Here is a 22,777-nt window from a genome sequence, read left to right on the forward strand (position 1 = left end):
GCACTGCCACCTGAAGTAGCCTGGGTGGCAGTTGTCACGAGGTTAGTGTCGACAGCGGGTCTGGTTGACAAGTGGTTATTTTAGATTTCCTGTACACCCAGGGACGGGTTTTGCTATGGGCAATGTGGGCGACGGCCCAGGGCGCAATCTATGTGAGGGCGCACAAGCGCCCTCCAAAAAAAACAAAACAAAACAAAACTCGCCAGTTTTCTAGACTACCGCTCATTTCCACGTCAAGTTAGTGGAGTGGGCACTGGGGCGCCCCTATTATCCGGCCTGGATATTATGAAGTTTGCACTGTTCTCCCCTCCTTAGTCTGTAGCTTGGCACTCAGATGTTAACCCTTTAAACACAGTTAGTTCAATGCTTCACAAGGTAACAATATTACCAGAAAATAATACAAAGACGAATCAAAGTGTCCCTGACAAAAAAATAACAAGAGTTCCACTGGTTGTCTTAATCAAGTTCAAGTTCAGTTTTGTTCCTTCTGTTATAAACTGTTCAGTTTAGTTTTAATCCTTTATTGTGACAAATGCACTTTTTAAGTCAGAAGTCAAGTGGAAAAGGTCGTTGTGATACTACTACCACACTGGAGTGTGACGCTCAAGTGATGGAGATGGAAGAATGGATAGGCTCCTGCGGATAAAAGGTGATCTTGATCCAACTTCTTGGGTCGAGGCAGAGATCAGGTTCATGGGTGGCTTGCCATCTCTCTCGTCAGGTAGAATCTCAAATCCATATGTCATTTTCCATAGGATGTCAAAAACCTCACCTGTGTAGAAACAGAGCTATTACTATTTTGCATCATCAACTTCAGTTGTTTTATGGCCATAATCAATATCACATAAATACATCACAGTAACACAAAGTGGGCAGATGAATAACTTTTAACTGTACAGTTTTTCTCAGCATGGAATACTTTATCCTGTCTTTACATTTTATATCATGGATTATTAGCCTTTTAATCCATGACATGTGATTATTAAGCATATTAATCAATTACAAATAATATGCATTTTCTTTTGAACTACAGATGTTTTTAAACATTTGTTTAACATTTTTCAACTTAACATACACACATATTTCGAAACCGTAGGCTACACCAGTACACACACTGTGTTATGCTTGACTATTCATTGTTAATAACATCCATAACCAACTGTAATGGTGCAAATGTATACAGTACACTACTAACACAAATACAAACGGCAACGACCTTGAGGCAAAACAACTGTAGAACTTTACAGTTACGAGTAAGTTAGTGTGGTATAGAGCAGGGGTTCTTAACCTTTTTGACCTTGGGGCCCAACTTTTCTAGTACAATGTGGCCCGGGGCCCATTCAGACATTAACATATTTAATTGATCTTACTCTTGGTTTGATTTGTATTCAATAACTAGATCAAATCCACTTCCAATTAATAAGCTAAAAACGTATCAAATAAATTACATGATACAATGTGATCATCACAGAAACATTTATTTATCATGTGGATATAAATCTACACCTCCGTCAAGATGCCGAACAGGCTAACAATTCATGGGACAAATTTGCTACAAGAACATATTTGACAACAATTTTAAAGGCTCAAGTTACAGCAAAAAGGATGGCCTCTCAAAAAACTCATAAGAAAAATTAGAAATTTGACAAATAATATTTTGTGGTGATAAATACATTCAAAATAATAAAAGTTTCAAATTAAAGAAATAAATAAATATATAAATGACGTTTTTCCAAACAACTTTTTATGTCGGGGCTTCAGGACACTTGGATCACTACGGACGAGCAGTATGGAGATATTTTATGGTTTCAATTCTGTGTTCTTGGACGTTTTAATCTGGGTCACCGTCAGCCATTAGGTGTGCAGTTGTGCTGCTACCCACTTCTTCCTCGTATTTCCGTAAGTGTTGTGAGGACTCTAAAACTTCACCAGAGCCTCCCTCGGCATATGGTTGAGTAGATAATGGCTGAATTTTCAATTTTGGGTGCATTATCCCTTTAACAGGTGCTGCTATATGCTTCAGTTTGTCAGTAGAGGATATGCTGAATCATCAGCCAGTACAAGCACAGACTCAGTAGATCCATATCCAGCCTCGGTCAGTACTAACAGACCCAGTAAAGTCGACTTCAACAAATACTATCACTATTAAAATGTTGAGGCTCAGTTTGATGTGTTACTAAAAAATGCACCTTTTTGGGCAGTTTTTTTTTAATTAACATTTTATTTAAAGCCACTACAAGGAACTTTTAACTGGATATGCAAAAGTCTCTCGTTTCTGATGATGTCTGTGTGTGACCTACAACAGCAAATGAGACAATCGGTGTGAAGATAAGCTATTTCTATAGTGTATATCCATACCTTTAGGAAACTGTCTCCGGGTCCACCCAAGGTCACTTCCAGGACGAAAAGATTTACGGCACTCAGAGAGTACACGTCATCTTACCTAGCTGCTTACATTTATAGTGACTCTTATAAGTAGTCGCTATTCCTCCTCCTCGACCCGACGTCCGCGGGGAGTTAAAATAGCAGCAATCATTGGGTAAAAGTTCTGTGAAAGCACTGGACTCACCAACAGTCAGCCACGTCTCAGTCACACAAAGAAAATCCAATCGTCAGGAAGTCAGGAAATCCTTCAGGGTAAACGTTTTGTTCGCTAGCAATCTAGCATTTATCAGCCCAATCCTGGCAGGAGCCAGCGGGTCAACGGCGTTAGCTGTCCGGGGAGCCACACACAGAGGCCGCAGGTTGCGCAGATTCACCCCACGCCAGCGGGGACGAGGAGAGCAGGGGCTGCGGGGCTGGAACACTTCATCCGGGCCGACGACAGGTACCAGCCAGGCGTCGACAGGGTCCAGCGAGTGCCGAGAAATAAAGAGGCGAGGCACCGCTCCATACTCAGTCCAAGAAGCCGTGGAAGTGCTCGCCAAACAGGCCTTCAGCCTTACCAGCCGACCGCAGCGTTTACCCCGGCGGCGGTGGCGCTTACGCTGGAGAGGTGGAGCTGGAGCGCGGCAGAGGTGAGCTGGGATCCCCCGATAGGAATGGGGGTAAAGTTTTCCCGTCTTGTTGTTTCATTCATCCCCAAAACAAACACATGTGCGTGCCAGGTAAGCGTCTTTACGACAATACGCGCTAGAGCTCATGGGAAATGTAGGCTTCATTCCAGCAAAACACTACCGCTTTTGTCCACAGGGTTGCCAAAATCAACTCAAAATGAAAGTTTCTTGTAGGGGCTTTAAACAGTGCTTCTTTTGTCTTTCTTTCTCATTTGATCACTTTAAAAGACCTCATACAGTATTACAAGATATTTTAAATATACTAAAAACTAATTTGGTGAAGGAGTAAGTGTCAGAGTGTGATCTGTGATGAGATGAACTACATGTTGTTGTGTTGGTTGTCTCTTAAGCTGTGACATGCTCTGACATACTTGCTGCATCTATGGTGCTGACACTATTTTCTCCAAGTACCTTTTAGTCAGGTCAGAGTGAATCAAAATCGTGAGGTTACATGTGTAATCATGGTTCTCTGTGTGAAGAGGCTTCCCCTCCACCCAGAGATATATTGTATCTCTATTGGAGACCTGTACCCTTGGGTCAGGTGACGTGGATAATTTCTTTAAGACAATCCACCTGTGGCCTTGGCTGACAGCCTATAAACCCCTGTCAACCACGCCCCAGTGATCTAGATCTGATGGCCTCTAGGTGGAGGGGAAGCCTCTTCACTCAGGGAACCAGGGTTACACATGTAACTTCACATTCTCTATCGTTCTAGGCTTCCCCTCCACCCACAGATATACTGTATATCTATTGGAGATCTGTAAGACACACCGCGAGGGGACAGCAACTTCGAATGAGACGTCCCCGCCACCAAAGTGCTCTACAAAATACACTGTGTGCCCAATGAACTATACAAATGTACACTATATACACACCCCAGGCTAGCTGGTGCAGCAAGATGCTGTTGCCACAAGCCCTGGTGCCAGACGCCATCAAGGCTACACGGCCCCGCAAGACGCGGTGGGGAGGCCACTCAGGAGGCCACTCAGGCTGGCCTCACAAGGAAACAATATGTCACTACTGCTGGGCCAAGCCAAGCACCCACTCACCGAACGATATGCCTGCAGCCACGTTGAACTGGTAGAATCTTGCAAATGTGGATGGGGCAGACCAGGTAGTTGCTGTGCAAATCTCATTGAGAGACGCACCGTGCCATGACGCCCAAGAAGTAGCCATGCCCCGGGTTGAATGTGCCCGCACCCTAGACAGGAAGGGCACCCCTGCCCCCAGATATGCCTGCTGGATAGTTTCCACAATCCAGTGAGAAAGACGAGCCTTGGACAACGACTGACCCCCGACGTCTGGCCTAAAACAGACAAACAGCTGATCTGTCTGCCTATGGCACCGTGTCTGTTGCAAATACACCCTGAGTGCCCTAACTGGGCACACAAGTGAGTGCCTACAATCACCTTCCTCTGTTGAGTCGGAGAAGAGAGACTGTACCACCATGTCTTGGCTTGGCTGAGAAGGAGACAAAACCTTAGGAAGGAAAGCAGCAAACTTAAAGGACAACCATTTTAGGTCCACTGACTCCAACGGCTCAAACGGAGGTACCTCAAGAGCCCTTAAATGTGCTGTATGTAAGAATGTGGCCAAAACTGTTTCTGCACTCAAATTCAAAATACTGCCACGAGTCGTGTCCACCCCCCCTCCCCTACAGATTCGAGGTTGCTGGACAGCGGCACGCTGGAGACTGATTTGTTTGCTCATGGACGGCTGCCGTGGCAGGGTTGCGTCGCTGCGTCCTTGATCTTCGGTTTTCCAGCGGACTGTTCAAGCAAGTCCGGCTTCTCTGCTGCTTACGCTGCTGCCGGGATACAGCTGAGGAGGAGCTGGCTGCTAATGCTTTGTACCGGGACACTGCTAATGCTCCTTGCCGTGCTGCTGTAGCTCAGACGTAACTGTAACTGATGCTGAGACTCTACTGACTGCGTGACTGGTAGACGGCGGTGGGTGGCGCAACAGGCCAAAACACAAATTCAAAACATAAACATAATTTGCCGACCGTAATTTTTTTTTTTAAAATGCGAATATTCTGACTGTACTACTGTTGTCGGTGAGATCAGTATGTTATATTAACATTATTCATTAGTCTCTGTGACATATTAGGATGATTTTACAACTATTTGCTTTAGATTTCTTACATATAGCTCTTTGAAGACCAGCTCCAAATCCCGAGGTAGGAGAGACGGCCTGGAACACAGGCCATCATGTCGCCTAGCACCCTTAAGGAACTGGGAAACCCGTTTGTCTGCCTCTTCAGGCAACTGGTAGTGTCCCGTCCGAGCTGCCTTAATCGCCGCCACCATACCCCCAAGAGTCAAAGGCGACTTCCCGGCATCCAAAAGACCCTGAAGGAACTGCAGGATGAAAGGGGCTGAGCAAGTTACTGGGTCAAAATGTTGCCCCCCACACCAGGCTGCAAAGGCCCTCCACCTGTATGTGTAGAGCGATCTTGTAAATGGTGCATGAGCCTCCTGCAGCGTATGGACCACCGAAGGAGATAACCCCATAGCTAACAATGCAGACTCCTCAGGGGCCATGCCCACAACCTGAGCCCCTGGGGAAAGGGATGAACCAGAGTCCCCCAAGCCTGGGACAGCAGGTCCCGACGTCCTGGGAGCTCCCACGGAGTCCCGTCCAGCAACGTCGGGATGTCCAAGAACCAGGTCATGTGTGGCCAATGTGGGGCCACCAGAATCAGCCTCAGTCCTTCCATCCGCACCCTCTGCAGGAGGGATGGAAGAAGGACAAAGTGGGGAAAGGCATACAACAGGACGCTTGGCCATGGGTGAGCCAGAGCATCTGCTCCGAGGGGAGGATTGTCTCCCCCCAGGGAGAAGAAGAGAGCACAATGGGTTGACTCTTGTGATGCGAACAGGTCGATCTTTGCATGTCCGTAGCAGAGCCAAATCTCCTTTACCACCTGAGGGTGTAGTCTCCACCCCCCTGGGTCTGGACCTCCTCTGGACAGCAGATCCGTAGCTCGGTTTTCCACCCCCAGCACATGGACCGCTCTCAGGGACAGAACCCTGGGGTGTGCCCAAAGCCACAGGTGGTCAACATTTTGATGTTGTAAGTGATCTGAGGACCACTCCAGTGACCGCTGACCCCACTCCCCCTTAACACTGCACCCCAGCCTGTCAGTGACGCATCTGTCGTCACCAGTTGACGATTTGTCACTGGACCCAGCGACTTGGCAAGATTTCTGCTGTCCTCCCACCAACAGAAAGCCACCCGCAACTGCTTGGTTACAAGCGACGTGGTATCCAGGCGACTCCTGGGACCCAAACCCAGATCCAGGATGCATCTCTGCACTGGCTGCATGTGTAGGAGAGCCAAAGGGACTGCTTGAACTGAGGATGCCATCAGACCCAGAAGGCGGAGACACTGCCTCCATGTGACCCCGGCCCCTAGCCTGAATACAGAGAGACCGGACCTGAGAGACAGCTACCTCTCCTCTGTCAGGCAAAGTAGACCAGCCTGGGAATCTATAACTTGGCCCAGGAACTGTGTCTTTTGAGATGACTCCAGACTGCTCTTCTCTAGGTTGAGACGCAGGCCAAGGTGCTGGATGTGGTCCAGGAGGATAGTCAGATGCACTCGGCACTGAGCCTCTGAATGTGCACACAGGAGCCAATCATCTAAATAATTCAATATTCATATCCCTTTCTGCCGTAGAGGCGCCAGAACCACCTGCATGCACCTTGTGAAGGCGCGCGGAGCCAGAGAGATACAGAACAGCAGGACTTGGAACTCATATTCTCTGCCGTCAAACACAAAGTGGAGAAAACGCCAATGCCTGTTCCAGATTGGAATTTGAAAGTAGGCATCCTTCAGATCTATTTTTGTGAACCAGTCCCCTTTGTTGATGGACTGTCACATCCGGGGAATCATCAACATTTTGAAAGGCAGCCGCCTGTGATTTAGATCTCAGACCCCTGAGAGAAGACGGAGGCTTAGGCTTGCCTCCGCCTCTACCCACTTTGCCTCTGGCGGCTCCTCTGGCTGCACTGGTGCGACCGCGGCGAGCATCCAGAGTAGCCCTTAGGTCCCCAGGCCCCCAGCTGATCCAAGTGCCTGTGTGGGGCCCTCGACCCTTTTACCCCCAGACTGACCAGACCACCTGGGCTTGGCCTTGGGGGTCAGTGCACTGGAGACCTCCTTAGCATAACGGTGGGCCTCCTGTGCCTGTTGTAAAAGAGTAGTGGCACCAGGCCCAAACATGGCCGTCGGTACGACCAGCAACTTCAGAAGGGCCCCTTTGTCCTCTGCCTGCTACTTAGATCTGGACAAATACAGCTGGTGCCTGGAAACCCAGAATGACGACATGCCCTTCCCGGCGGTCAGTGTCTGCTCTTTCATCAGTGATGACAACATAGATGAAACGAGCTGTATCTCAGAAATAAGACGGGCATCAGCCCCAGTGCTCAGCTGACATACCAACTTCTGCTGGTACAGTGCTAAGACGGACCTGGTATTCGCCAGTTGAGTCTGAACTGCCATAGACCTGTGCAGTCTGGCCAGTGAGGCATCCAGCATTTTGCTGTCCCCTGACGGAGTAGCTGGCCCTAACACGGCCCCTACAGCTGGCTGTAAATAAGAGGGCAGAAACTGAATGACTGGCCTAGCTGAGGCAAAGAACCACAGCCCACCTTCTCCTTATCCTGCGTGGCTGACATCTGTCTGGTGGTAGCAGTAAATGAAAGCTTTGCCGTGGGATTCTCAAATGCCTTGTGCATCAAGTCTCCCACATCTGGCAGGAGAGGCACTGCAAAAGGCACCTCCGTATCAGGGAGATCATCATCCTCATCAAAGCGTGAGGGGGAGGAGCTTGACCTAATACTGGTCTGAGCTCCAGAGCCTGAGAAGCCCTCTCAATCAAGCTTCTGAATTGCTGGCGCTTATTTTCTTTGGTCTCACTCTCCTCAATCATCCCCTCAGCATCTGCATCATCCGATAGCCCTAATACATCAACTTTCTCCTCCACATTCTCCTGGTCATCAGCTCTGATTCTGTCACCAGGCAAGAAGGACCTGGGAGGGGACTTAGGGCAGGAATCTACAAAGGAGCTGCCTCCAAAATCCCCCATCTTGAGACACTTAGACTGCTGGGGCACTGCAGATGGTGTAAACTCTCTTTGCCACCTATGCTTCGCCCTAAACATGCAAAGCCGAGCCTCTAAGGATCATGCTGGCAGAATAGAACAATCCATACAGAAGGATGGATTGTCAACTGCCACAACAGCATGTTCCTCCCCCAAACAATGCACACACACATCATGCCCATCCTCGATGGGCAACTGAACCCCACATACCACACAAAACGATAACCCCACCCTCGCGGGATCACCATGCGGAAGTTTTTGACAACACGGAAGCTGGCTGTCCCAGCACGCCTGCTGCCAAACTTTTACTGGCAAAACTGTGGGATTGTGGAATCAAACTCCTTCTCAACGCCCTCTTGGACAAAGAAGAGAGTTCTGTGTCGATAACGTGACGAAAATCCCTGCACGGGGACAAAACGCTCGACACTGGATCTGACAGAAGCCCTATGCTATCAACAAACTCACGGATTCTTCTCCCCTCGCCCAAACAGGACCGGCACGGAAGCCTCTCCACAGAGACAATATGCCAAGACCGAGAGTGCAACAGCAAGGACGGTATTTGCAAAGCGCAACACAGCCACCATGAGAGGCAATCACCCTCCCTCAAACCCCGTGAGGTAAGCGGCACAGACTGTGTATTTGTTAGCCTTGCTAAACGAAAGTTTTCTTTTTGTATAAAGATAGAAGATAGAATTGTCTCAAAGGAGCACAGCGACAAACGCCACGCTGCTCCAAGTGGAATCAGAAAAATCACTGGGGCGTGGTTGACAGGGGTTTATATAGGCTGTCAGCCACGACCACAGATGGAATGTCTTAAAGAAATTATCCATGTCACCTGACCCAAGGGTTTAGGTCTCCAATAGAGATATATACAATATATCTCTGGGTGGAGGGGAAGCCTAGAATGATAGAGAACTTCTAGTATACATTTAATTTTTGTAATGAACTTTGTTCTGGTGTCTTTATATGAGCCACAGATAGGAAGAAATGTTTCTCTGTCTCCACCTGTCTCTGAGGACAGAGCTGACACAGCCTGTCTTCTCTAGGCAGTGGCAGTGTCAGTCTCTATGGCCAGGCTGTGATCCCTGAGTCTGTACATACTCAGTATGTTATCATTTTCCGATCTATCTATCCTTTGAAACACTTAAAGACGTACAAACAGTAGCTCAGACATTTGATTTTTGTTTTTTAGTATATGCTTAAACTTGAGCTGTCTTTTTGTTCAGAACCACAGAATTTCCTGAACTTTCTGTTGATGAAAAAAGACTCTATGACAAAGGATCGATCTTGCAGCCTTTGGCGGGTATTTTATTGTAGACACAGCTTACAACTTCACACACTGCACAATGTGACAGCCCCTGAAAGCAGTTTACCAAACATGCTTGTACCATTCCTCAGATAAGCCTCACGCCGAACATTCCATGTGTGTGAAGGAGTGATTTCCTGTTGTTTCCAGAGCTCGCTCATATATTTACCTCACTTTTTTTTTGCTATATATATATATATATATATATATATATGTATATATATATATATATATATATATATATGTATATGTATATATATATATATATATATATACACAGTTGTTCCCATAATATCAGATAAGTTACAGTTATCATGTTACAGCTGAAATATAAGATGGCTACAAAATAAAAACTTACCACTGAGGAGAAATGTCCAGCTCCAGTTTTTATTTTGAAAGTGCTTCTTAGTCTATCGGCTCATGTTTCTTCCCTCAAATTGATGAGGGCGAAAGGCTGCCAATCAGTACGTTTACATGGACAGTTTAATTCCACTTTCATTCGGAATGAAAGTGGTCTTGTAAACGGTCATTCCGATTGAAAATTAAATCTGATTAAAGGGGTGGTTTATTCCGTTTCTCATTCCGAATGAAAGAATTTTGTGTGCATGTAAACGCTCATTCCTCTTTAAGTTCATTCCGGGCTTTCTGTGCATGCTCGTTTCCTTGCCCTTCTGGCGCAATGACGTATATAGTGCGCATAGCAACGGGCTGAGATAGAGCAGTCGAACTCATTGCACTCACCGGTTTCCATACGTCAAAGCACAGTCTTCTATCTCCCTTCTTCGACCCTCCACCTCTCTTCTCCTCCTCAACAGACGAAGCATTAGCAGAGCAAGGTTGTTGTCGTACTGCTGCTTCAAGAACATAAGCAAAACACGCCCGAAAAAGGCACTGAGAACGGCGTCGTCAAGCATCTTGTTATCCGGAGCGAGGACTACAGTGTTTTCTTCCGGTAAACGTAAGCACGTAACATCTGCCCTGCCCCCTATCCAATCAGAAACCTTCCCTGCCCTAAACCTTGAGCAGACCCGAATAAAGGCAATTAAACTGATCTCCCATGTAAACCCTCATTCGGAATGAATATTTCCCATGTAAACTACCTGGAAAAACTTTAATTCCGAATGATTTCATTCAGATTTATTTCATTCTGAATGAGAAGCCATCATGTAACCGTACCCAGTGTTAGTTTAGCCACTGTTGTGAAGAGGTGAAGTCAAATAAGGTTAAGGGGTGTGACGTTGCTGATACATGCTCCCAGCATTGCACCAATCACAACAGACTGAGCGAGCTGACCAATCAGAGCAGACTGGGCTGCTGGGGAGGCGGGACATGAGCCCAAACACAGTGGGTCTCATTCATGAAAAGTGAGTAAATCCGTGTGTAGATTTGCACATAAAAGCCTACTCTACTAAAAACCTACTCCAGATTCAGGAACACCGCGGGAAACTCAGATTTGATCGTAAACACGTGTGTATGATCATGCATGCCAATCCATCGTAAAGTGACAGCGCGCTCCCGGTAATCAGCAATTAGCATAAATCCCTGCCCATGAATAGCCAATGACCACCATATAAGGAGGTGTAGGTGCATCCTGTCGACCTGTCAGTCATGGCCCAAAGAAAGAAAGAGAGAGAAAGAAAAAAGAATTTTTCCGAAGCAGAGATCGAAATAATTTTGGGTGAAGTGGACTTAAGAAAAAACATTTTATTTTCTTCAGTTAGTAGTGGTGTGGCAGGGACAGGCAAAGCAAAGGCCTGGAGGAAGGTAACAGATGCTGTTAATGTTGTCTCCGTAGTACAAAGAACCATGTCAGAGGTGAAGCGTAAATGGTTTGATATGAAACTGGAGGCAAAGAAACGCATAAGCACACACAAAAAAAATACATCAGTCACCAAACAAACAGAAGATTCATTTGTGGGGTTTTGAATGAAGTGGGAACAGGAAACCAGAGATGTTTTGTGCGTAATGGATAAACTCTAAATCAGTGATGGCTGTCGGAATGTAGAGCTATTTAACATTTATTTTAACAAATGATACAGATAACATATAGCCTACAGCAGTTTGTATGCATCGTCTTCAAATTATTTGAATCTTAATAGCCTAAAGCTCTGTTTTATACAACATAAATTAAACATTTTTCAGATCAGATTTATTCATTCAAATGATCAAAAAGCCACAAACAACAAAAAAGTGTTGTCTCAAATAATTCTTTCAGCTGGCGCGTGCTCCTTCGTGGCTCCACCACCTGCTGCTCCTGCTGCCCCTGCGTGCTGAACCCAGGCACCAAGGCCGAAGAGGCTGTGATCCGGCTGTCGTCCTTACGGATATTTTTATTATCATCATTCAACATGTAGAAAGAATGTGTAATCTATTGAGTCGATTTACATAAAATTGTAATTTCCAATAGTAACAAGCAATTTTTATGTGCCTTACTAAATTTACACAAGCACTACGAGTGGTCAGGAGCAGGAGTATATTTTGTTAGTAGCTACGAAAAGATCGGAGCTACTAAAATATTGATGAATGCGGACATGCACATAAATTTCCGTCTGCGAACAATTTACACACAAATTCCTTCTGCTCACGTTTCATGAATGAGACCCAGTGTTTCAGACAGAGGTGCTGCAGCAGTCAACAGTACAAGACATATAATGTGTGTTTTGAACATTAAAGCAGCTGTGCGGAGCTTTTTACCATTAATAAAACTGCCTCTAGTTCGTATCACCCCCCCCCTTGAAGATCCGTGTATTTATTTGAACCCAACAGCAACAAAAAAGCCTTTCTCTATATGGCTATTTAGTGTAGCCTCACTCGGGTCGGACACACAGCGGAAGTCAGCAAACCAGAATACGGCACCCGAGGCGGAAGTGATTCTGTTCGCCCGCAGCGGCCCGCAGCGATTAAACCACAGAAGTGTTAGGATTATGTTATGTCTTCACTGTGTATCTTCACATAAAAGAATACTCCGACAATTTGGGAGGTATGCCCTTTCTCTATCATTTTCATATTGAGACAACATGATCGATATCTTTTTTGTGTCTGTACGTCCAGTGGCTGGGTCTCAGCGGTTAGCATTGCGCTTATAGGGGGTCAGTACGTCCTGCACTGTGATCCGCGGAGGGATACACGGGTGAGCAGGCACAGACGTAGCTTGTAAACAAAACTCAGCTGTTTATTTAGCCTAGCGATATCTCTAGATTTTGGGAGCTGCAATGGACGACTTTGAACGCGATTTTGAAGAGTTTCTTGTAGCGGACACAGATCCAGAGCCATACCTGTTTGAGCCGGAGTACACAGATGAGGAACTCCATGTGTTGCATGCTGAGCAGGCGAGAAGAGAGGCTGAATCCTCCGCTCCCTCGGTGCTACCATCGTTGGGGAGATATATCATCAGGAGGAAAACCGCCGCAGAGAGTGCATCACAAGGAGTGAGAACTTTGCAGCAATCACTAATCCTGGCGTGATTGAAACTTTTTTTCATGTTCCTAAGATGAACTGGAAAAAACACCCAGGCCTGCAGGAGCTGATGGACAGCTTTCAGTCGGGTGAGTAATATTGTGCGTGTCGTCTCTTTGTTTGCTTTTACCGAGTGACCTAGCGTACCTGTCCCAGAGCAGCTGTTGCTCACCGGTGTATCCCTCCGCGCAAGATGCGCTGACCCCCTACAAGTGCCATGCTAACCACTGTCTCGATATGAAAATGATAGAGAAAGGGCAATCGTCGGAGTATTCTTTTCACATAATAATGCAGACTCAGCAGATGACTTGTTAACTGTTTATTCCTCCTTACACCGAACGTACATGGCTGCTTCTCATTGTTTCCAGTAGCACAACAACGAACAACGGTTACTACATTACCCAGAATAACTTGAGGCTCACACTACTACCGTAGCTGTAGTAGCTCAAAATACACAACAGATTGGATCAGAACAGAAACACGACAGGAGAATTTACTGAGTAATTTTGCTGTTTCCACTAATTACTTGGACTGACCTGACGTTAGTTAATCCTCTCACTCTCCAAAACAAATGCATGCGGTAATTGCCGGCTGCAGTCGGAATTTTACGACAACAGGCTGTGGGTGTCATACCGCTTCGACCAAAGGGACGCTATAATCAACGAAAGTTCCACACAGCTGCTTTAAAGCACATAAATTTATTCCACTAGACCCCAATATTACATATTTATATCAATATGACCCTTAAAAAAGCATTTTAGGTCTCCTTTAAATAGCTTGAGTACCCATTCACTAATGAAGCATAGGATGAATCTGAATTGATTTATGTATAGGCAATATGAAAAAGGAATTACAGACATATTCTATTTTCTGTTTTCCTTTAATTCTTATTTTTCAGCGTAATTCTACAGTGTTCATTTTACGCATTCTAGGTTTGTGGAATCCTTTACAAGATGTCTGGATTCAGCCATTTTCTCCTGAGCTTCTGTATTCTAGGTAACGCATTTTGCTTCTATTCAGTTTTTACATTTTACATTTTTTACATTTTTAATTTTCCTAATGCACACTGGTGCTCTTGCAGGATACATTTTCTGCAGTTCCAGGGCTTGGCAAGTAAAGATGCCAAGCAACATCCAAGGATTGGCGGGTTCCTGCCTTGTCATCCCTTGCACCTTTGACTACTATAACAATCCACCTCAAAGACCAGATCGTGTGGTTTGGTACCAGTATGTGAACCACGGATATCCTCTAGTTTGTGACAGCTGGTAGCCAAATGATGTCATTGCCATATTTAAAGGAAAAACACAAGTGTTGACATCTAGTTATGAGAAGAAATGCAGTCTTGAAATCTACCCAGTGGAATCGTTTCACCACAGACAGAGGATTTACCCCTGGGTAGATCCAGAGAATATTGGGAAATACACCCATGCATTCTACGACACAACTGTAACAATTAGGTAAGTTCTAGGTAAGTTCTCATGGTGAGCTGAGAAAAAGATACACTTCAAGATCGATGTGTATTCATTAACATCAATAATTCTTCACATTTCCTTTGTAAAGACAGGGCTGAGGCACCGTATATTACGATCTCTGAAAACATGAAGGTTGGACAAACTGTGACAGTGCAATGCACTGTTCGTCACACCTGTGCCACTTACCCACCAACACTGAGTCTCAACATCCCACTGCATAACGCCAGTCTAAGTCATAGCACCATAAGTGATGGGACATCCAAAACCACCCTGACGAACACAATGTTCATAGAAAGAGACCACCAAACTGTGGAGTGCTCTGTCCAACACAAGGGCGGTATCACCGCAAAAGCCTCTAAAACCTTAAATGCAGAATGTAAGTGATGAATTTGCAAAACTATCACCAGTTTTCTTTTATGCTGACGCTTAAAAAATGTTAACATTTACCATTTGTACCTCAGGCTCCTTTTCACCGTTGACTATCAACCAGACATCATACGAATTTCTTGAGGGACAGGCGAGCAAAGTAACCTGCACTGCCTTATACACATGCCCAAAACATGTACCAGTTCTCACATGGAGCTATGCTAGTATGCCAGCCTCCAGTGAAACCAGGCAGAGTGGAAGTGCCGAGTGGAAGACTGTCTCCACACTGACATTCACAGCATCAGGTAAAGACCACGGACGATCTCTAACATGCTACGCACAATTCTCTGGGGGACAGAGGCAGGAAAGGAGCATCACCCTACGGGTAAAGAGTGAGTAGAAAGCATAATAAGTACTTTCTATCTCTCCACATTTGTACTTTACAAACAGAAATGACATGTTTTGTATTTTGATATGTAGGCTACTGGAAATGAGATACAGTACAGCCAACAGTAAGTAGACTGTTATCAGCGATGGTCATTTACCAGAAAACTTCTGCTTCCTTGCAGTCTCACTCAAGCCAGCTGCCACCTTTAAGGTTTTTGCAGTTTAATGAGGAGTTATTGTATAGACAACTTCTCATTTCAACATCACAAATCAGCTGCTCCTCCTCCATTGCAGAGCTTTTAAAGCTAGTGAATAAATAGAAACACAGCATCCAACAGAAGTTCAGCTCAGAGGGGCAGCACTGCTTCACCTGTAGCCACTTAGGACATTTCAATAAATTACATTGCAGTCAAACTGACAGCCACTTGCACTGTGTTTAGTTAGGACATGGTGTTAGAGGAAATTAATTTAAAACAAATAAAGTAATCCCTTTGAGGAATCTATTGTTTGTTTGTTTGTTGTTAAATGTTGAATAATCTTGTACTTTGTATTTTATTGTATTTTACTCTGTAAGGCGACCTTGAGTGTCATGAAAGGTGCCCAGAAATAAAATGTATTATTATTATCATTATTATTATTATTATTTTAGAAGACAGTAAATGTAATCAGAGAAAGCTTTGTGACTTTGATTGAACTGTTTCCTCTTTTTACAGGAAACATGCTTTCTCGCGGCTGGTCCTTCACCACCCCCAGCAGCATCACAGGCATGAGAGGCTCATGTGTCATCATTCCTTGCACGTTCACCTACAGTGTCCCTCAGCCTTCTCACCTCAGAGTCATATGGTACTTGTTCCAGAGCAACGGATACTCACCTGTGTTTGATGAAGGACAGAGTGTTATTAGTAAGTTTAATGGGACAGCCAGCTTGATTAGATCTGTGAGTGAGAAGAATTGTAGTCTAAAGATTGAGAGGCTGGAGATGTCACACAACCAGGACAGACTTTACCCATGGATAGAAAAAGACTCTATCACCTCCTTCCACAACTTGAGCCACGCACTTTTAAACAAAACCTCTCAACTTATTGTTTCAGGTGAGTATTTTTCTTTTTAATCAACTGAAATGCAGTTCTCCATATTACAATACTGCTTTGATCTTACAGACCGTGCACAGGAGCCTCAGCTGAACATCATTGGTATCCCCAGGGTGGGAGAGGAGAGCACAGTCTCCTGCAATGTCCGTCATTCATGTATCTCTGATCCCCCAACCCTGATCCTAAGTGGTGTACCTGGAAACGAAGTCACTAGCGACACTCTGGTATCTGATGGGATTTGGCAAAGGAAAGTAGAGCTAACTTGGGCTGTGAAAGAGGAAGACCAAAGTGTGAAGTGTACTGTCAGCTACAGAGGTGGTCAGAGAGCCACAAGTGAGCTCAAGCTGAATGTTGAATGTGAGTACAATGACACGGTGTGTTATTTGAGTTCATATAGAAATGCCCCTGTTTATATTCAAGCTTCGCTGTTACGTTTCTGCTCAGGTCCATATGATAACATTGCAATGACTGAGCGTCCAGGCGAGGTGACGGAGGGTGTGGCAAAGAGTGTCATTTGTTCTGTTTCCTACAAGTGCAAGAAAAATCAACCAACCATCATGTGGAACTATGAAGACATGAGGATTACAACAAGAACCAAACAGAACTCAAGCACCACCTTTATCACAGTGTCAAATCTCACCTTTATTGGTTCTCTTGAGGATCACGGTAAATCTTTGACCTGCACTGCTCAGTTTGTTACTGGGGAGACCTCAGACTCTGAAATCCTTCATATAAAACGTAAGTTCCTACATGTCATATAGAGCGATCACTTAAAGGTCCAGTGTTCAGGTTTTAGGTGGATATATTGGCAGAAGTCGACGATAATATTTATTACTATGTTTCCTTTAGTGTATAATCACCTGAAACTAAGCATTGTTTTATTTATGTTAACCATGGAGTCTGCCATGTTGTTCACCCTGAACAGACAAATCAAACATGAGCTCTAAATAAGGCTGTTCACACATGGCACTTGGGAGAAGTTGTAGTTGGTTGCAATCTGCACCCTCACCACTAGATGCCACTAAGTCCTTCACACTTGACTTTGAAAGGATTATTCAAGAAATCTGGAATGATGTGTACTGGCTTTCTAACAGAGTCAGATGAGAAGATTAAAACCAATCTATGACTGCAGCCAGTAGCCAGTGAGCTTAGTTTAGCATTAAGATTGGAGACATGGGGAAAAGCCTTGCCTGGCTCGGTCTATAGGTTACAAAATCTGCCTTCCTGTAACTCTGCAGTTTGCTGGTTAACATGTCATGTCCAGTTAAAAATGACTATTTTACGGGGGTAATGTGCTGGACTCCTTCTAGCCTTCAGTCTCTGCTGGTTGCTTAGCAGCTGCTCAGAGCCCACAAAAAGTTCGGCACTAGTAAAATGGTGAATTGTTGTTTTTTAACTTTGGTTTATATGGATTAAAAAGCAGGATACAACATGTTATCTAGCGAGCTTTAGATGTGCTGCTAGCTGTTTCCCTGTTTCCAGTCTTTATGCTAAGCTAAGCTAACTGGCTGCAGCCTTACATTTAACCAACAGATAAGAGATTGGTGGTAATATTTTCATTTAACTCTCTGCCAGAAAGCAAATACGAATAATTTCAAACTTTTGTACTAATGATGAGACAACATTTGAAAATGATTTATTTTTTAATCGCTTGTTCTCATGTATTTTTTTCCAGCATATGTGAGGGATCCATTTGAAAATGACAGTGGGTGTACTTCTTCTCTCAAAACTCATCTTGCTGCCATATTATGTCACACATGTGACTGATTTCTACAGGCATCCCATCATGGCTTTTTTCTCTCTTTACAGCGCTCCACAATCTGGCTGCTGACGTCCCTTTCAGATTCACCGCCCTGACCCACTCCTGTGTGGTGATTCCCTGCAGCTTCCCGTTCCAGGAGGATATGCCTGTTACACGTGGCATCTGGTCCAAAAAAAATGGGGATGTCATCTACCATAATGCCCAGACCTATGTGGTTGACCATTTCAAGGGCCGCACCAGGATATTAGGGGAATGGGGGGAAACTGCTCATTGGAGATTGATGACATCAAGCCCTTTGATAATGGGCCCTTCTGTTTCCACGCAGAGAGAGGAAATGACAGAGTCAGATACAACAATAGCTGCGTATTTGTTGTTATGAAAGGTCTGGATTAAAACTGATCCTTTATTTTTTTTTTGTGCCAGTGCCAAGCTATTTATCTGTTGGCTTCCTAGTTGACAAAAGTACTCTACTTTGTGCTTCACTTGCTCAGCGTCCCCAGCAAAACCAGTGATGACCTCAGTTCCACCAGAAGTCGATGCTGGCTCAACAGTTACTGTCTCGTGTTCTGTGACACACACATGTCCATCACATCCTCCGGTGTTCTCATGGAGTGTCCCTAGCCTCACCAACAAGGTCCCACAGACCTGGACGCCAGAGGGCATCTGGGAGACGACCTCCACCATCACTTTCAGGGCTGCTGGAGGAGACGAAGTCAAAAGCCTAACCTGCACCGCCAAATCCTGGCTCGGCAAGACACAAGCCAGCACAGTCCAGCTGACTGTGAAGGGTTAGAGCAACAACATTCATCTGCTCTGTTTATATCTTGCAGTACCATCATACATTGAGTTGTGTATTTCCCTTAATACATTTTCATGTGCCTTAAATGTTCTTATCAACAGGATCAAGCATTCATCCAGCAGCCATTGCTGTGCCAGTCCTGATTGTAATCATCCTAGCTGCAGTGTTTGGAGTGGTCCTCTGTAAGAGACGGTAAATACATGTCAGTTCAAAATGTGCCAATCCTGGAGATGGGTGATATCAAGATTATTAATATTATCAGTTGTTTTTTGTGTGTTAGATGTAAAAGTCAGCATTAACTAGTTTAGAAACCTGAAAGCATAATGATGATGTCATTGTAACGAGATTTCAGTAAGAACGCTTATATCCAAGGCTAATGAGGGCTGAGACATGGCCTATGACCTTATGGGAGCAACAGGGTATGACACATGTGCAGTGTAATTGGAGCTGCAATGTTGGAGGTTTAACAGCAGATGGTGCTAGAAACAAAGGCATGGTGTTCACTCTCTTTGGATGTGCTCAGCCTGACAGGACATTTTGGGTGCACTTTCAGATTAATGCACGATCCATGTTCCTGATATCTTTTTTTTTTGTATAGTAGTTATTCCAGCCCAAGGCCGACTGCGGATGCCTCAGTGAAACAAATAAATTACCCCCATTTTCTATGATAGTGTGTCAGCTGTTTTGAAAAAAGATGTGAGGCGCACACTCTAAGACTCAATGCAAAAATGTTTTCTTTTATTCAAGTACCAACGTTTCGACTAGACCGCCTTCATCAGGGTATTACAAGACACTGAGCTACCAAACATTTTATAAGACACAGGTCTATGATGAGAGGGAGTGTCTTCAATTACAGGCACATGCCATGGGAGGAGCCGACAATCAACACAAATTGCCACACAGATGAAACGCGAAAAAAGGCCCAAAATGATCAAAGCTCAATTTCCATTCAAGTATAATCTTAAAGACTAAAAAAGACAGAACATAGACAATTCAAAAGTACAGTTCAAAAACACTTACATTCTTTTCAGTTATCAAAAAGTATTAGACAATAAAAAGTATCATTATCTTAAATACATCCAGATCAGGAAAAGGATAATTCATTTAAACACCACTTAGTGGAAAGTGGGAAAAGAGCAGAATACCCCTTTTTCTTGAAAAATGTATTCCTATAGGAGGGGGAGGCTGCAAAAACAATTGTTAGGACTTTGAAATAAGACATCTAAATATATGAAACATAATTGTAAAGGATTAAGTACAAAAATATTAAATTTTGAATACAATTTTAGAAAAATAATTTTTAGGAAAAAACTAAATTTGGAAAAAATCTACTTACAATAGTAATGGTAGATAATTGAAATAGAAAAAAGTTAAATTTTAGGAATTTTGGAAAAATGTTTAAGGATTTAGAACAATCTACATAAAAGGAAGTTAAGGACATAGGACAATCTAGAGTCAAAGAAAAGGTTTAAGGTCAAACTCAACATTAAGGCCAAGAGTATTTAAAGTATAGATCTATACTTTAAATACAGATGTCCTTAAAGTCTTTTTATGTAGATTGTTCTAAATCCTTAAACATTTTTCCAAAATCACTAAGGACATGCACCCTGTGTTTCCACCAAAAACAAAGTAAATCTGTCTCAATTCAAACTTTCACAGAAGATCACTATGGGATAGATTATCCAGCTAAGTATTACTAAAAATGTACTCAAGATCATTTTCTTGTTAGTCTAATATCATGATGAGCTGTAACATGATTTACTAAAACTTTCTCTTCACTGAAATGTCCAGGAGAAACCCTGAAAACAGGGAAAGACCTCCAAGGCCAGAAAAACAGTCAGCAGACTGGTTGTTTTACAAACAGGACAAATACAGTAAACCTATACTGACAAGTACTAACACTGTGCTTTCCTTACAGGGGGTCCATCTGGAACCGAATCTCCCGGTAAGAACACCCAAAAGTTACCTTTCACTTTTAATCCTGAGATGAAGGGCCTCATGTGCAAAATTGGAGTGGAGGTAATGTGGAAGGCAAAAGCCATACAACATTTGCAAATTTGCACATACTGTATTCTGTCATTGTTGTTATTTATTATCGTTTGCTGACAAAGTTGTTTATTTGTGTTGATTTGCCATTAACTCTTCTCTTGTTAGTAATAAATACAAAATGGAACCTTGCCTCAGGCACTGAATATGCTAGGTCCAGCACTGCTCATGTTTGCATTTCTTCCCTTTTCAGCAGAGCAGAGGATGGTCGTATTGGGTGGAAAGGTGACAGTGAAACCAGGTAGGTGATTTTTTTTTAGACTTTATCATTCTCACTCTTCAAGTTTCTAACAATTTAATATTTAATCATTGCTATTCTTACAGGAGGTCATTCTGGAGCAGATTTTCAAGGTCCCAATTTGAACCTTTTGTTATTTAATCAATTATATCACTGGAAAAATACCTGTTTTATGAATATAAATAAAATATGTATCACCCTTGCAGAGGCCAAGGCAACACTGCGGACCTCAATGTTGGCTATGTGTAAGTGTTAATCAATGCTTCACTACTGCATCACACGACCCTAATAGTAAGCACAGCCTAAAACTGATACTGTGTGACTTCCTCCTCCTCCCATAGAAACAACACCACCACTGTAAACTGACACTCAAATCTCCAAGCCACGCTGCCCATCCCCAAAGCAGTGAGTTTTATTAACACAGCTGTTCCCTGCTCTTTAAAATCACACACCATTGTGTATCCTTTAGCTGTTCGTTAATTATCCATTGCTTTTTATGTTTCTGTTTGATATAGTACTTGGAGAACTCTTCCTGAGACACCTGAGGTCAGTAGTGATGTGGTGGTAATGTTCAAATCAGATATAAATAAAAGATTTGCCTGCTGTGCTTTGTTTGTTTGTTTGTACACACTCGTCAAAGAGACATCAGGAGTGCTTGGGAGTCGCACTCTTAAATGCTGAGTGTCACTGTCTGTCTGTCATGCTCCCTTTTCCTGAGGCTCCTTTATTGCAATTTTCCATCCATCCACTAATACTTTCCTTCCTTTCCCCATCATCTCATTGCCCCACCCATCTCATCTACACACCTGTTCCCACTTCCCCCATCTGCTCTTGCTGGCCTTCCCTGCTCAACCTGAATCCCAGTTATAAAAATAATTGTTACATTTATGCAAGATAGGCTTATTATTTGTTTTTGCCAAGTGGTGTGTATTTTTGAGCTCTTGTCATGGCTGCCACCTTGATATTCCTGAGTCATTTCACTCAGTTAGGAACCCTCCTAAGCAAAAAAGATTATTTGACCGCACCTTCTGTTACCTGTGTGTTTGCTGTGTGCCTACCTGGCCAACTGTCTAGTTTGGCTTACTGTCATTTTGCCTGCTCCCAGCCTGGTCAAGTTTACCTTTCCTCTTGCTTGTATCTTTACCCTCGCTTTAACAGTAACCCACTGAAATCATCCTGCTGCCTCGACTTCCTGCATATGGGTCCTTCTCTTGGTGTCCCTTTCCCTCTACGTTGTGACAGCTGGTCCAATCCACAGTGTTGAAATAATGTAGTATTAATACTGCAGCAATGTACTGTGATCAGTGATCAATCCAAAGAGAGATTCCACCTGACAGGATGTTACCTTCTGCATAGGATACACAGGTGTTTCCTCTTCTGTAGATCTCCTTCGATGCATTTAATAGACAACCTGCTTTCTGGGTCATGAGTCAGAGGGTGGGGGATAGCAACATCCTCAGTACTTGCCTCACCAGAAATAAAACTATAAGATATTATAATTTATTCCAATTTTCCTCATATTTGCTGCAGGATTACCACGTGTATGGCAACTACTGAGTTCTTCAAGACATCTCAGAAACATCACGTCCTTCCAGGATCACTTTGCTCTTATTATTCATTTACATGATACTGCACAGAGCATGTATATTTACAGGGTGGGGGTGATTTTCATTTTGCATTTAATCTTCATT

The 22,777-nt window shown here is 43.9% G+C and overlaps 1 pseudogene across 1 annotated transcript; it reads left to right on the plus strand.

Moving 5' to 3' along the window:
- Positions 1–14,679: 14,679 nt before the first annotated feature.
- Positions 14,680–21,650, plus strand: LOC117266125 (uncharacterized; annotated as a pseudogene). The gene is made up of 15 exons (XR_013492123.1): positions 14,680–14,773; positions 14,859–15,155; positions 15,864–16,241; positions 16,311–16,598; positions 16,686–16,979; positions 17,917–17,946; positions 18,051–18,385; positions 18,495–18,791; positions 18,904–18,994; positions 20,721–20,747; positions 21,042–21,089; positions 21,173–21,199; positions 21,293–21,331; positions 21,428–21,491; positions 21,602–21,650. The product of XR_013492123.1 is annotated as an uncharacterized LOC117266125 (transcript).
- The last annotated feature ends 1,127 nt before the right edge of the window (positions 21,651–22,777 follow it).

This window comes from Epinephelus lanceolatus, chromosome 10, assembly GCF_041903045.1.
Source record: "Epinephelus lanceolatus isolate andai-2023 chromosome 10, ASM4190304v1, whole genome shotgun sequence".
Classification (NCBI taxonomy): domain Eukaryota; kingdom Metazoa; phylum Chordata; class Actinopteri; order Perciformes; family Serranidae; genus Epinephelus; species Epinephelus lanceolatus.